We start from the raw sequence: 13,208 nt of genomic DNA on the forward strand, positions 1-13,208 counted from the left end.
TGCGTTTCAAATTTCTCCTTTTTCCCCAGATTTTTTGTTCTCTGTTTCTTTTTATAGTATGCGATTTCCATATCTTTGCGTGTGTTTCTGAGGGTATTAATGATAGCAAATGGCATAGGGATCTTCAGCAGCAAGGCCATTCGGCCGACTTCTGCTTGGAAAACAAAACACCTGCTGTGGGGAGTGGGTGAGCAAGAAGGGGGTGTGCTCCGGGAGAAGGAGTCTTTTGGGAGGGAGGAGTGAGAAAGAAAGAAGAGAGAAGATGATGCAGTTGCCGAAAGTAATGGATTTTGGAGACAGTGGTGGGCAAAAAGATTTTAAAGGAAATCTGGTTTTGTGTCATGCAATTTCCCCTTTTTGCATGCTTGTTAAAAGATCTTGGAAATCAGACCTGCTTTGCTTTTCAAGGCTTTTGTAGCCGTGTTTTATATTTCTTTTGGATGTGACCCAGTGCCTGGGGCTACCTTTAGGGCAACCCATTTTTATTTGGATGACACCGGATTCCCTGGGGCAATCTGATTCACCTGGGACCTCGTTTGGGAAGTTACTCTTCTCTGCGGAGGGGGTAGAGTAGTACTATCCTTGTCAGAAAGAGAAGCTTTCCAAATTAGATGGAGAATTACAGGTCCAGGCAAGCCAAGTAGCTGTTTCTAGGCCATTATTAAATAGCATAAGGCATTCGGGGCGCCTGGGTGGCTCCGTCGGTTAAGCGTCCGACTTCGGCTCAGGTCATGATCTCACGGTCCATGAGTTCGAGCCCCGCATCGGGCTCTGTGCTGGCAGCTCAGAGCCTGGAGCCTGCTTCGGATTCTGTGCCTCCCTCTCTCTCTGCCCCTTCCCTGCTCGGGCTCTGTCTCCCTCTCTCTCTCTCTCAAAAATAAATAAACATTAAAAAAAGCACGAGGCATTCTTCGGAGGCCCTCAGAAAACGCAGAGCTTTGTAAGAAGAGACTTGAAGAGGTTGTCACGAAAGGAAACCAGGAAATCCAAGGAGAAAACAAGACCCACATTGGACCTGAACCACCGTGGACAGAAACGGTCTTTTGCTTCCCGAGATATATGGTTTTACCTGTAAGATTTTGCCTGTAAGGTTTTACCAAATGCTTCAGAAGAAGAAAATGAGAGTTAGTGTCAGAACTCTTGTGATTCCTGAGCACGAAGCCCAGAACAGATGGCTGGCTGCCGGTCCAGAGCAGAGTCAGGAATTCTGGAATGGGGCGGGGGGTGGGGGGGGGGGCACTGGCCTGCTGACGCTGGGCCCGGGCTTATCCTGTTCATGCTCAGTTCAGTTCAGAGAAGGGGCATGCTGCTGCTCAGATCTGTTGTCTTTGTGAAGTCTCCCACTAAAGAGCTCACTGACAAAGCAGCGTGAGCAGTATAGTCCCATTTTTGAAACTTTTCACTAGATAGACCCAGATCTACTTCCATAGAAAAAAAAAGATAGAAATTGACGATGTAAACGGTGCACAGCACCATTTGGAACAGTGAGGCTCTACGTGGTTTGAAATTTTTCTTGCCCCACGTCTGTGTTTTCCAGATGGTTTAATAAGAGATGGTTACTTTCTTTATCCAATATTAATTAATCAATTTATTTTTGAGAGAGAGAGAGAGAGAGAGAGGGAGAGAGAGAGGTGGGGGAGAGCAAAGAGAGAGAGGGAGACAGACAATCCCAAGCAGGTTCTGCACTGTCAGTACCGAGCCCCACATGGGGCTCAAACTCGCAAACCGTGAGCTCATGACCTGAGCTGAAATCAAGAGTCCGATGCTCAACCAACGGAGCCACCCAGGCTCCCTGATATGATTACATTTATAATAAAGTAAAAAGTTAGTATTTCAGTAATGATGATAATGGCTGCGGTTACGCTTGCGGACATGTGGCAGACAGGCTCTATGTGAGGGTCCTCACAGGCATTATCCTATTTCTTTCTTAGGGCATCTGGGCATCCGGCAAAGCAGAGGCCTTCCTTAATGCTCTTTCTGCAGAGGAGAAAACCCAGATGTGGACGCACAGACCTCAGCTCCTGCTGCTAGTGAGAAGCAGCATCGGAATCTTGGTGGCTTCCAAAGCTCGTGTTTTTAAATTTTTTGTTTGTTTGTGTTTACCCTCGTGACATGTTTCCTGAGGAAATGCCCTGCGAGGAAAGATGTTCAAAGTAGACATTTTTTTCCTCAGGGATGTTGTGCCTTCTAAAATGACAACTCTATAAGAAATGCGTCGGCATGTGTGGAAGAAATTTGCATGTGTAAATAATCCTTTTAGGTTGGGCAGGTTATAAAGTATATATATATATTTTTTCTTTTGAGTTTCCCTATGCCTTTTGAAGATATTTTAGTCCTAGAATAAGAAATGCAATAATAATAATAATAATAATAATAAAGAGATCTGTCTGAAAAGCCAGTGTTTCCTTGGCATGTCAGCAGGATGCCAAATTCTTACCATTTTAAAACAAAAATACGAAAGCCTGTTCTGGCAGCCTTCACAGCCCAGAGCCATAATCTCAGGTTTGGAAAAGTGAGCGAGGAAAACGCTATTCAGGCCTTTGGACCTCTGATGCGATTATATTTCCTGTATCCCCAGGACTCTGATGGGCTTGTGTTGTCATCAGGGCTCCCCAGAGCCAAAAAGGTCCTGCCTTCCCAGAATCTGCGGCAGCTAAGCCTGGCTTTGCTGTAGGATTGCCACAGAATCTTCGTTTCTGTCTGGACCATGATCACTTCTGAGCCTCAGATACAGGCATTAGAAAAACGAAGCTGGCTTTTTTTTTTTTTGGGAATCATTTTCTTAGAACATCGAAATTATTTTTCTGCAGGGGAGGGTATTTGGGTCTTTCTGACCAGGTGATATTTCAACCAAGAAAGGGACGCACATGAACTTGAAAAGAGTACCTCGGTTCAATGGTCAGGAGTCAGGAGACGTTGTGCCACATCACCCCATCCTTATTGTCCTCAGAGCTTATTACCTTTCCGCTTTATCAATCCACTGTCTACACATCCCAGAGTGAAAAGAACCCTCATCAGATCAACCCTGCGTTTTACATCCTTCAGTGGCTCCCCAGTCCTCCCACGACCAAGTCCCCAGTCAAGGCCCTTCTGCTCGGCCTTCTTTGCCAGCTTTGCCTGTAACAAATGGCTCTCCTCATTCACCTGCACTCCATTCACTGAAAACTGCTTGTCTCCCCTCCAATATGCCATGCACCCCGAAGTTCTCCCTTTACTCGTCTTGTTTCCAGTGCCTAGAATGTTAGCCTGACTTCTTGTGCCCCTGGAAAACTCGCCGGGGTTCTATTAAATTGAGCTCAAATGCAACTACTTCTAGGAAGCTCTTCCTGACGGTCCCTGCTTCCTTCTTCTCTGTTTCATGTTTTCTGTTGACTTACTTCCTCCGGTACTCCGGGCCGGGCCTCCACGCACTCTCTACACGCCTCCGGTGCAGCACTGGGCACACGGGTGTGTGATTAGGAATAAGGAGTGGTTGCCGGTATGGATTTTGAAGTCAGATGCACTTGGGTTAGGATTCCAGATGCCCCACTTGTTGACCGTGTGACTTGGGGCAGGTTATCACACCTGTCTCAGTTAGCTTCCTATCCACAAACTGGAAAGTAGTAGAACCTCCCTGCAAGGTTGCGAAAGTCAAAGGAGATCATGCACGTAAAATTCAGCCATGGTACCCGGAATATTGAAACTTTCAGTGAGTAACCCCTGCTGTTCTTATTTCTATTGCTGATTGGCTCTGTGTCTGTGATTACAGGATCTTCAAGAGTAGAATCGTGGCTGGTTCGTTTCTCTAACGTAAGTGCTCAGCATGAGGCCTCGCTCAGCCAGGCGTCGGTCAGAAGACTTTCTGGATTGCTGACTGCAAAGTCCCTATGGAGGGCTGCTATCCTGGAATAATGGAAAATCAATATTCCAGTCACAGTGTGGGTTGATACGGGTACCTAGCGCCATCCCAAAGCAGAGCCTGGCCTCAGATCCCAACGGGAGCTCATATTTGCAATGCTAACTCCACTTCTCCACTACCCTGCAGGCTCCTTTGCAAATTTTATGCCTCAAAGACTAGAGAAAACATGTGCAAATTCCCAGGGACTTGGGAGAGACTCTCTTCTCCCGTCTTTCCGTCTTGGGGCCTGGGCAGGAAGGCAGGTTTGACGGGGCCGGGCTCTGCCCTTCGTGGGCCGCAAGGTTCGGCTTCGGCCACCTACGGCTTCTTGAGCCTTGTTCTGTGAAATGTGGGTGGAACTGTGACTCCCAGGGCCGAGCTGCCTGGCAGAGGGCAGGTGCTCCATCAGCGAAACATTATGAACAGTAACGTTGGATCGGATTGAACGCACTGGGAGTCATTTCACCTGAAAGGCCACGGGGTGACCTGCCTGATGGCAACGCATTTGTCAAGGGGCTGCGGGAGTCCAGGGAGGAAGAGACCAGGGGTGGCCAAAGCGGTTGCCCAGTAACCAAGTCTTAGCCATAAGAGGGGAGTGAGGCTGTTAAGTAGACTGTGCTATTCCCCATGCCCCTGGACCAGCGGCTTGGGAGCTCAGCTGGATTCTGGCAAGAGAACGCATGCACCGTAGTGGGGAAAGGGCGCCATTCTCCCACCCCACTTTGCTAGGCATTCTTGTGGCTTGACCCAGGGGCATCTCTCCTGGGCAGCAGACCGCTCTGGCGCCCAGAACAACAGAACACCCGGGAGAGCTGCCATGACAGAGGCAGAAAAGCTGGCGTGGGCCTGCGACAAGGTCTGGAGGCGCAGGGGTGGCACCCACTATTTCTGCCGCAGTCGCTCTAGGGCGCTGCTTTCCTAGAGGGGCCGCAGGAGGGAGGGACACGCCACACAGAGGGCAGGCAGGGAGACACGGCAGCCCTAGCGGGAACCCCCAGGGCCACCCAGCAGCCTTTGCGGCTGGAACGCGCCTGCCACTCGGGGAGGCCCACGGGGCAGGGGGCGGAGGGGTTTCTGTGTCCGGGAGAGTGGCCTGGGGCCCGTAGCCCCCGACACAGAGGGGTGCCTCCCGCACGTGCACTGAAGACCTCCAAAGAGGATGGCCCCGGGGTGGCGTGGACCCGGGGAGCCTGGCTGGGAGAGCAGAGACTGCGGAATGGCAGAGGGCACACGGTAGGGAGGGGGGGCCTGGGGCCTTCTGGGACGACTTGGGGTGCGCCAGCCCTGGTGGCCCACGAGCCAGGGCAAGCAGAGTCACCACCGCTCTTGCTGACTCGTTCCCACGCACGAGCTGGGGCGGCTGCGGGGAATTTGGGGTTACAAACCCGGGCGCTGGCAAGCCTAAGGTGCTGCTGGGGCAAAAATGAAAACAAGCAGGGGCCTTACCCTCCACGGTGTCCGGGGTGCATGTGGCATTTCAATGGGATGAATCCCCGAAGAGCTTCCCTCAGAATATTAGCCGAACTTCATACTCCAAAACGTCTTCCCTTCCGCTCGCAATTCATTATAATTACCTTTGTTCTCTCCTCTCTTGTTGGCCTTGCAAACTCCGAGATGAGGAGCTTCGATTACCATTTGCATGCATTAGACTCTTGAAAGAAGGCTTTCTTCCCTTGCAGGCCTTGGCAGGGGGAGCCCCCTCCTCCCTGGACTCTGACCTCCTGACCCAGCTGGGTGGGTGGGTGGGCATGGGGGGGGGGGAAGCGGAGGGATGGAGAGTGGCGAGGCGGGCTGGGACCCGGCAGGGCAGTGAGAACACGAGCCAGCTGTACCCACCTGAGAGCACCTCTGCCCCTTGCCTGCCCCAAGGCACTGCTTGATCTTTGGCCGTCCTTGGGTCCCTTCTTTCTGCGACCCCTCCCTCTGATGTCAGCTCAGCTCTCCTTTTTTTTTTTTTTTTTTTTAATTTTTTAAAATGTTTATTTATTATTGAGAGATAGGGAGAGACAGAACATGAGCAGGGGAGGGGCAGAGAGAGGGAGAGAGAGAGGAAAAGAGACACAGAATCTGAAGCAGGCTCCAGGCTCTGAGCTGTCAACCCAGAGTCCAACGCGGGGCTCAAACGGCTCAAACCCATGAACCCCGGGGGGATCATGACCTGAGCTGAAGTCGGGCGCTTCACTGACTGAGCCACCCAGGTGCCCCTGCTCGTCCCCTTTTCTTATCCGCGCTGTCAGATCAATCCACACGCTTTGTCGCTGGAGCTTAGGAAAGCACTGTGATTGTCTGGTGAAGTCTGTCCCACAGGTGGGCAGTGGGAGAGGCAGGGCTGTCCTTGGATGGGTCACAGGGCAGGACTCCAAGATGCCAGTTTTGGGGTCAGGTAGGGCGGTCTGCCTTTGAGAGCCGCATCTCCTCATCTACAAAGTGGGGCTACTTATGTCCCCTTGCACTCAGCGGATGCCTCCTGACAAAAAACTGGGGCGAGGGGGGAGACAGCCACGCAGCATGTGCTGAAACCAGCTTGTCCGACAGAAGACCGCCGTGCAGTGGGGACAAATCCAACAAAACTCTCCTATCGGCTGCTGCATCTGTAGCATCTGCTCGCGGGGGGGGGGGGGGGTGCATAATTCATCTGGAGCAGAGCTGGTCTCTGGTGAGGGGAACATCGTTGTGGGCTTTGGGGGTTTGCAGGCGAGACAAGCCTGCTCTGGGGACGAAGAGGCAGTTGTGGATGTTAACCGGCTTTGGGAGTAGGTGGGAGCAGGTGGGAGCTGAAGGCAGGCAGCCGGGAGCCAAGTGCCTTGGTAAAGTGGGGAGCAGGAGAGAGGGCTTGGGTCTGAGCGGGAGAAGACACCGGGCAGAGGCAGCAGGCTGGACCACAGACAGACGTGGCTGTGCTCTTGAAGGTCTGGGCTCTACTGCAACTTCAGTGTTCACTTTCTGGAAAAAATACATACATGTAAATCCACAGACTATCTCTGGAAAGATAGATAAGGAGCTAAAAGAAATGGTTCCTTTTTGGAATAAGAGACTGGTGCATGAGGAATCTTCACTTTTGAGCCACATACTGTTTTGTGTATGTGTGCTAATAAAGTAATCTCAAATACCAGTTCTCTTGTTTTGCTCTGGAATTTGTCTGTAATAGCCTCAAGTCTAGTAAACTCCAAAGGACTCAGCACTCAGCTCCGTGCTGCCCCCAGCATGTGAAAGGAGGGGCCGGTTTCTCCCCATCTGGGAGAAGGAGACCCCGTACTCCTGTGCCCCAGGGGAGAAGAAGGAAGGTCTTCTGGGTGAGAATAAGTGACAGTTGTGCCCAGGGAGCCCTCAGAAATGTTCGGGAGGAAGCTGGCTTTCCCATAGTCCAACAGGACGGGGACTTGGGTTACTTGGCTTGGCAGTTACGTTACAGAAAGGGTGATCTCTTTGAGTTTGAGGACGTGGAAGCTGTCAGAGTAAAGCAGATTGCCATGTGAGAGAAAGAAAAAGAAGAAAAGATCAGGCACACTAGCTCAGAGCTAGGGGTCATCGCCTACTTAATCTTGCAAAACCCTCACTCTGCTTTCTGGGGTGAGTCGTCGTATTCCCATTTGATTGATTAAGATACTGAGGCTCGGAAGTGACGTAACCTGCTTAAGGTTTAGCGATCTGACTCCAGGGTCAGAATGCTTTCCAGCACCTGTAAGCACCTCCCTGGTGGGAGAGCAGGGGAGGAAATGGGGAGATAGGGTGGACTCTGGAGGGGGCAAGCAGGTGGGACTGGAAGATCATTGAGAACTGGCTCATTAGCCCCGTGGGTTTGAATAATTCCAGGACACCTCCAAAATCCCTGATCTAACTTCCAAATTAGAGCAGAGCACCTCTGGAAAAAAAAAAGTGCTTTGAAAGTTGGCAAGAAGTCTCTTCGGAAGCACGGTGGCAGGGGAGGTGGAGCGGGTCAGGGAAGACTGCAGATGGGGTCATTTAGGGACTGCTCGCATAGCTCTTGAATACGAACATGGCGGCCAAGTCGTTTTCTGTAATGGCACCGACTGAGTCGCGCCCTGCTGATCTGAACTGTTCGTGTGGCAAAGAGCAGAAAATCCGAGTGAAACTAGCTCAGAATATTTATGGAGTCATTTCACTAAATAGTCCAGGGGCAAGTCTTTCATGTGGTGAGACCCAGGGCTCAGGGGCCAGTTGACGTTACTTCATCTCTCAGCCCCATTCCTTGGGGACGATCTCGTCTCAGACCGGCTTTTGCCTAGGGTTCGTCCCATGATGGTGGCCAGAAATGCCTGGGGTTGCATCTTCATTAATGTCCAGCAGGAAAAAGAGAGGGCTTCTCCTGAGCTCCTTTGCATGAAGAGAAGACTTTTTCTCATTGGCTCCTTGGGTCTAATCGGGAAACCGCCCAGTAGGCAGTTGGGAAGCTTGATGCAGGTTCAATGTCATCCGCACCAAATGATCCGAAGGGGAGAAGTGGATTCACAGACGCTTGTTGGTATTCTTCATGACTATCACGGCTGGCAAGCTGAGAAGGGGTGGAGGGACGGACACTTTTTTCTTGTGGACAGACTACCTACCCACTGATGGGCCCACAACTCTTGTCAATGGGGTGCGGGGACAAAGATGAAGTTCTGAGTGGGAACCCCAGTCTGTTCCGGCAGCCGAACCAGAGGCAAGGGTTGCTTGAAAAGAGCGCTGGTGGATATTTTGAGGTCTCCTGATGTTGGCAGGGGAAGCATGATGGGTATTTGAACAGTTTATTTTCTTTTCCTTCGAATATTTTAATACGAAAAATTTCAAACATCCAGAAAATGATGCAACCATCACCTGAATATCTAACACTTCAACAAGAGGGAAGTCCAAGCCTTTTACAATGCTTCTGGAGAGAGAAAACACTGGACGATTCTCTGCCTAATTTGGGCACGTTTTATGGGGGTGGAGTTGGTAATGGTGGTGGTTAAGTCTTACCTGCTAGACACAACTTTACACTGTTTAATACGGCTTTCAGGGAACTTTGACATAGTCATTTCGTATAGTTCTAGAAGCCAGCAATGAAACGGCTTTCCATCCCTTTCCTACATAGGTAATAGAGGTTCATGCAGGCAGTAATGTTCCCTGTTCCAGTTTCTAGGAGTGATATATTCAAGTGGGGCTCCTCCTCATGAGTATTTCCCCAAGCTGGGAGATTTTACATAACCTCTGTGACAATTTAGGCTATTTCCATGAGCTATGTGCACTACGTTGTACAAAGTAAATGAAAAAAAATATTTATTTATTTTTGAGAGAGAGAGGAAGAGAGAGAGAGAGAGAGAGAGAGAGAGAGAGAGAGAGAGAGAGAGAGAAAATCTCAAGCAGGCTCCATGCTGTCAGCACAGAGCCCAAGGCGGGGCTCGATCTTACGGACTGCGAGATCATGACCTGAGCCAAAATCAAGGGTCAGATGCCACACTGAGCCACCCAGGTGTTCTGATACTTTTCTTTAAATAGACTTTGAACAACTCCTGCTTTTGCTCAACCCATCTCCTGGCTCACGGTGGTTTATTGAGCATCTTTGGTGTGCCTTGGCTTGAGGGGGATCACGTCAATCCCTCCTTTTATTTTAGTCGACGTTCTCCCTGTGTGGCTGTGTCCAGATTTCTCCTTTTCTTTTTTTTTTTTTTTTTTTTTTTTAAATTTTTTTTTTTTCAACGTTTATTTATTTTTGGGACAGAGAGAGACAGAGCATGAACGGGGGAGGGGCAGAGAGAGAGGGAGACACAGAATCGGAAACAGGCTCCAGGCTCTGAGCCATCAGCCCAGAGCCCGACACGGGGCTCGAACTCACGGACCGCGAGATCGTGACCTGGCTGAAGTCGGACGCTTAACCGACTGCGCCACCCAGGCGCCCCCAGATTTCTCCTTTTCATAAGGACACCAGTTGTGCTGTATTAGGGGTCCACCTTACTCCAGTAGGACTTCATCTTCGTTTAACTAATTACATCCGCAAGGACTCTATTTACAAATAAGGTCACATTCTGAGGTACTGGGGGCTAAGACTTCAACATGTCTTTTGGGGGAGGGCGTAGTTCAACCCATAACGGGTTGTCACGGAATTCTGTGACATCTAACATAAACTACACCATAATGTATCGCACACAATTTCCAAATCCAGCTTCTTTAAACTAGGGTGGGAATTCAGGCCTCCGAATTCTAAATCTCTAAATCTGAGCGTAAAATTTCCAGGATTTGTTTACTTTTCCCTATTCTTTTTACAGCTGTCTTCTTGCCCACCTAACTCAACAGCAGAATTTATCATGTTGTTTTCTAGAAAGTTACCTTTATCACATCTCTCTAAAGCATTCAATCTGATTTTCATATGATTTGGCTTTTCTTTCTTTTCTTACTCATATTTTATTGATTTCCGTGTTATTTAAAATTTTAGGGGCACCTGGACGGCTCAGTCGGTTAGGCATCCGACATCAGCTCAGGTCATGATCTCACGGTTCATGGGTTTGAGTCCCGTGTCGGGATCTATGGTGACAGTTTGGAGCCTGGAGCCTGTTTCAGATTCTGTGTCACCCTCTCTCTCTGCCCCTCCTCTGCTTGCTCTCTGTCTCTGTCTCTCTCTCTCTCTCAAAAATAAATAAATGTTAAAAAAATTAAAAAAAAATTTTAGTTGAATCACATACTTATAATAAGAACCCAACTGGCATTACTTGGCTTGAGAACAGACCCATGTGTCTCTTGGTGAACAAGCAGAAGTCCACGGTTGGGTGAGAAAGTTAGTATCCACAGCGATGAAAGTATCAGTCAACCAACATGATTGAGGAAATGGAGAGTTTGGGAAAGCGGATGTTGGGTAAGAGACCCTCTCCTATACGTAACTATTGGAAAGTGTGTGCCCCCCAAACTACCTCACCACCATGGGGGATGTACCATACTTTGGAAATGGGATGTACCAGACTTTGGAAAACACTCTCGTTTAGTCCTTGGGTTATCGTTTTTAAAACGTTTGTAGGTGCTTACTTGGAGTCAGACCTGTATTAAGTGTTGGAGGCAGAGAAAAATGATTAAAACTCAGCCTTAATATTCTCAGCATGGTGGAGGAGAAAATAGCAATGGGTGGAAATTCCATTCTACTCATCTCCCCGAGCCACAGAAGTTGTTTGAAGTATATTTGGAAAGAATGTGACTGTATGAGTCAGGTTTCTCGAGAAAGAGAACCAATAGATTATAGGATATGTATGTATGTATGTATGCATTTTAAGGAATTGGCTCGTGCAGTTACGGAGGTCCGGCAAGTCCAAAATCTGCATGATGAGCCAGCAGGCTGGAGATGCAGGAAATAACTCTTGTTGCCGATCATGTCTGAAGGCCATCTGCTGGCAGAATCCCTTCTTGCTCAGAGCTGGTCAGTCTTTGTTCTAGTCAGGTTTTCAACTGATTGGACAAAACACCATCCACAAAACACCCTCACGGAAACATCCAGAAAAATGTTTGACCGAATATCCGGGCACCGTGGCCCAGCCAAGTTGGCACAAAAACATGAACCATCACGGTGTCATAAGACAGTCCTGCTAGTTCAAGTTCTTCCTCTTTGACAGCCCTCCTTTATCCCTGTCTCAGAGACATAGATCTTTCCAGAACAACTGTCTGCTCTTTACAAGCCACCCATAACCCCTTTGTCTATAGAGGAAATCCAAACACTCACCTCGGTGTGGTCCTGCTGTTTCTAGGCTTGTCTCCCTTACTTTTGGCCACGTGCCCATTGTGCAGCCTTCTGGGACTTCGGACTGTGCCTGGACCTGACCCCTGAATGTTGTCTTCTGTGCCCGGAGTGCCTTCCTTCTCTCCATCTAATGCGTAGCTTTCAAGGTTCAGCTCCACGGTGTCTCCCTTGGGGAGTCTCCCCAAGCACATGAGCAGAATGCATCCCTCCTTCCTTTGGGACTCCAGAGCACATCATGTGTCTGTCACTGCACTTGTCCTGCTGAATCAGGACTGTCATTTATATTACCCGTTTCCCCCACTAGAAGGGAAGTGCTGGGAGGTGAGGGCCACATTCCTTCTTCCTCATACTCCTCTCCCTGAGGCCTGGCACATAATAGTGGCTCAGTAAATAAGAATGATGGAATGATGGCTGTCGGGAGCTGGTGTTCCTCTTTATATGTGTGGGGAGCTTGGAGGTGAAGATTGAAAGAAGGGGGAAAATTCTTCCACATGTTCCTGTGTTCTATAGCCAAGGGAAGCAGCAGAGTCAAATAAAGAAAGTTTCCTTAACGGAAATGTGTCCAGTAGAATCTTCTTGAATACATGAGAAAAAGCATTAGGGATAAGACACCCTCAGGGAAAGCAAGGAGAATTTTTTGGGGGTGCTTGAGATTTGGTATAAAGTTTCCCTGATTCTCGCTCTTCCTGGGCCATGTTTTGGGGAATGGTCAGCCCTGAACTCTGCGTCCAGCAAAGGAGGTCCTTTATTACAAACTCCACCAAATCAGCCGCAGGCCTCTATCTGCTGAGGAGGTTTCAACAGGGCCCTGAGCAGGGGCCGATAGTGGCAGAACCGGAAGGAAAAGTGAGTCCGGCACCTGAATGCCATTTTCTTAGAGAACGCTGTTTCAATCAGAGGCCCCCAACATTTCCAGGGAGGGACCGCTGTGTCTCTTACATTATTCCCGAAGGAGTGCGTCAGTCAAAACGCTTCCGTCTCAGCTGAAGAAGATGGCCTTTGTTTGAATGCCACCAAGCAGCTCTCGGGAAACCAGTGGGGTGTCCTACAATCAACTCATTCTGACACCATCTACCGGGAAAATGATGCAGCACTTTTAGAGAGAGTAAAGGGGGAGTCCTAATTTAGCTGGTGCCTCAGTCAGGTCCTCTGCTGTAACAGAATACCACTGACTGGGTGACTTAAACAACACGGTTATTTCCCACAGTTCTGGAGACCGGAAGTCTGAGATCAGGGAGCCAGCGTGGCTGGGTTCCGGTGAGAGCCCTCTGCCGGGTCTGCAAAGGACGGCCTCTTGCTGTGTTTTCACGTGGCGGGAGGAGAGAGAGGGAGAGAGAGAGGAAGCGAGCTCTCTTCTTACAAAACAGCTAATCCCATCATGGAGGACCCCACCCTCCTCCCCTATCATCCCCCAAAGGCCCCACCTCCTAATACCATCACATTGCACCCTGGGAGGACACAAACATGCAGCCGATGACAGCTCGGATGGCCAGGGGGAGCCCTCTTGAGGTGACATGGGACCTGAAACCCAAAATGAGTTTGCCAGGTAGAGAGGGGAAGAAACAAACAGGGAAACAAACAGGTCAGGGAAGGCGGAAAGAGAAGATGACTCTGGAGTTAGGTGTTAGAGGGTAG

This window comes from Leopardus geoffroyi, chromosome A1 (genome assembly GCF_018350155.1).
Source record: "Leopardus geoffroyi isolate Oge1 chromosome A1, O.geoffroyi_Oge1_pat1.0, whole genome shotgun sequence".
Taxonomy (NCBI): domain Eukaryota; kingdom Metazoa; phylum Chordata; class Mammalia; order Carnivora; family Felidae; genus Leopardus; species Leopardus geoffroyi.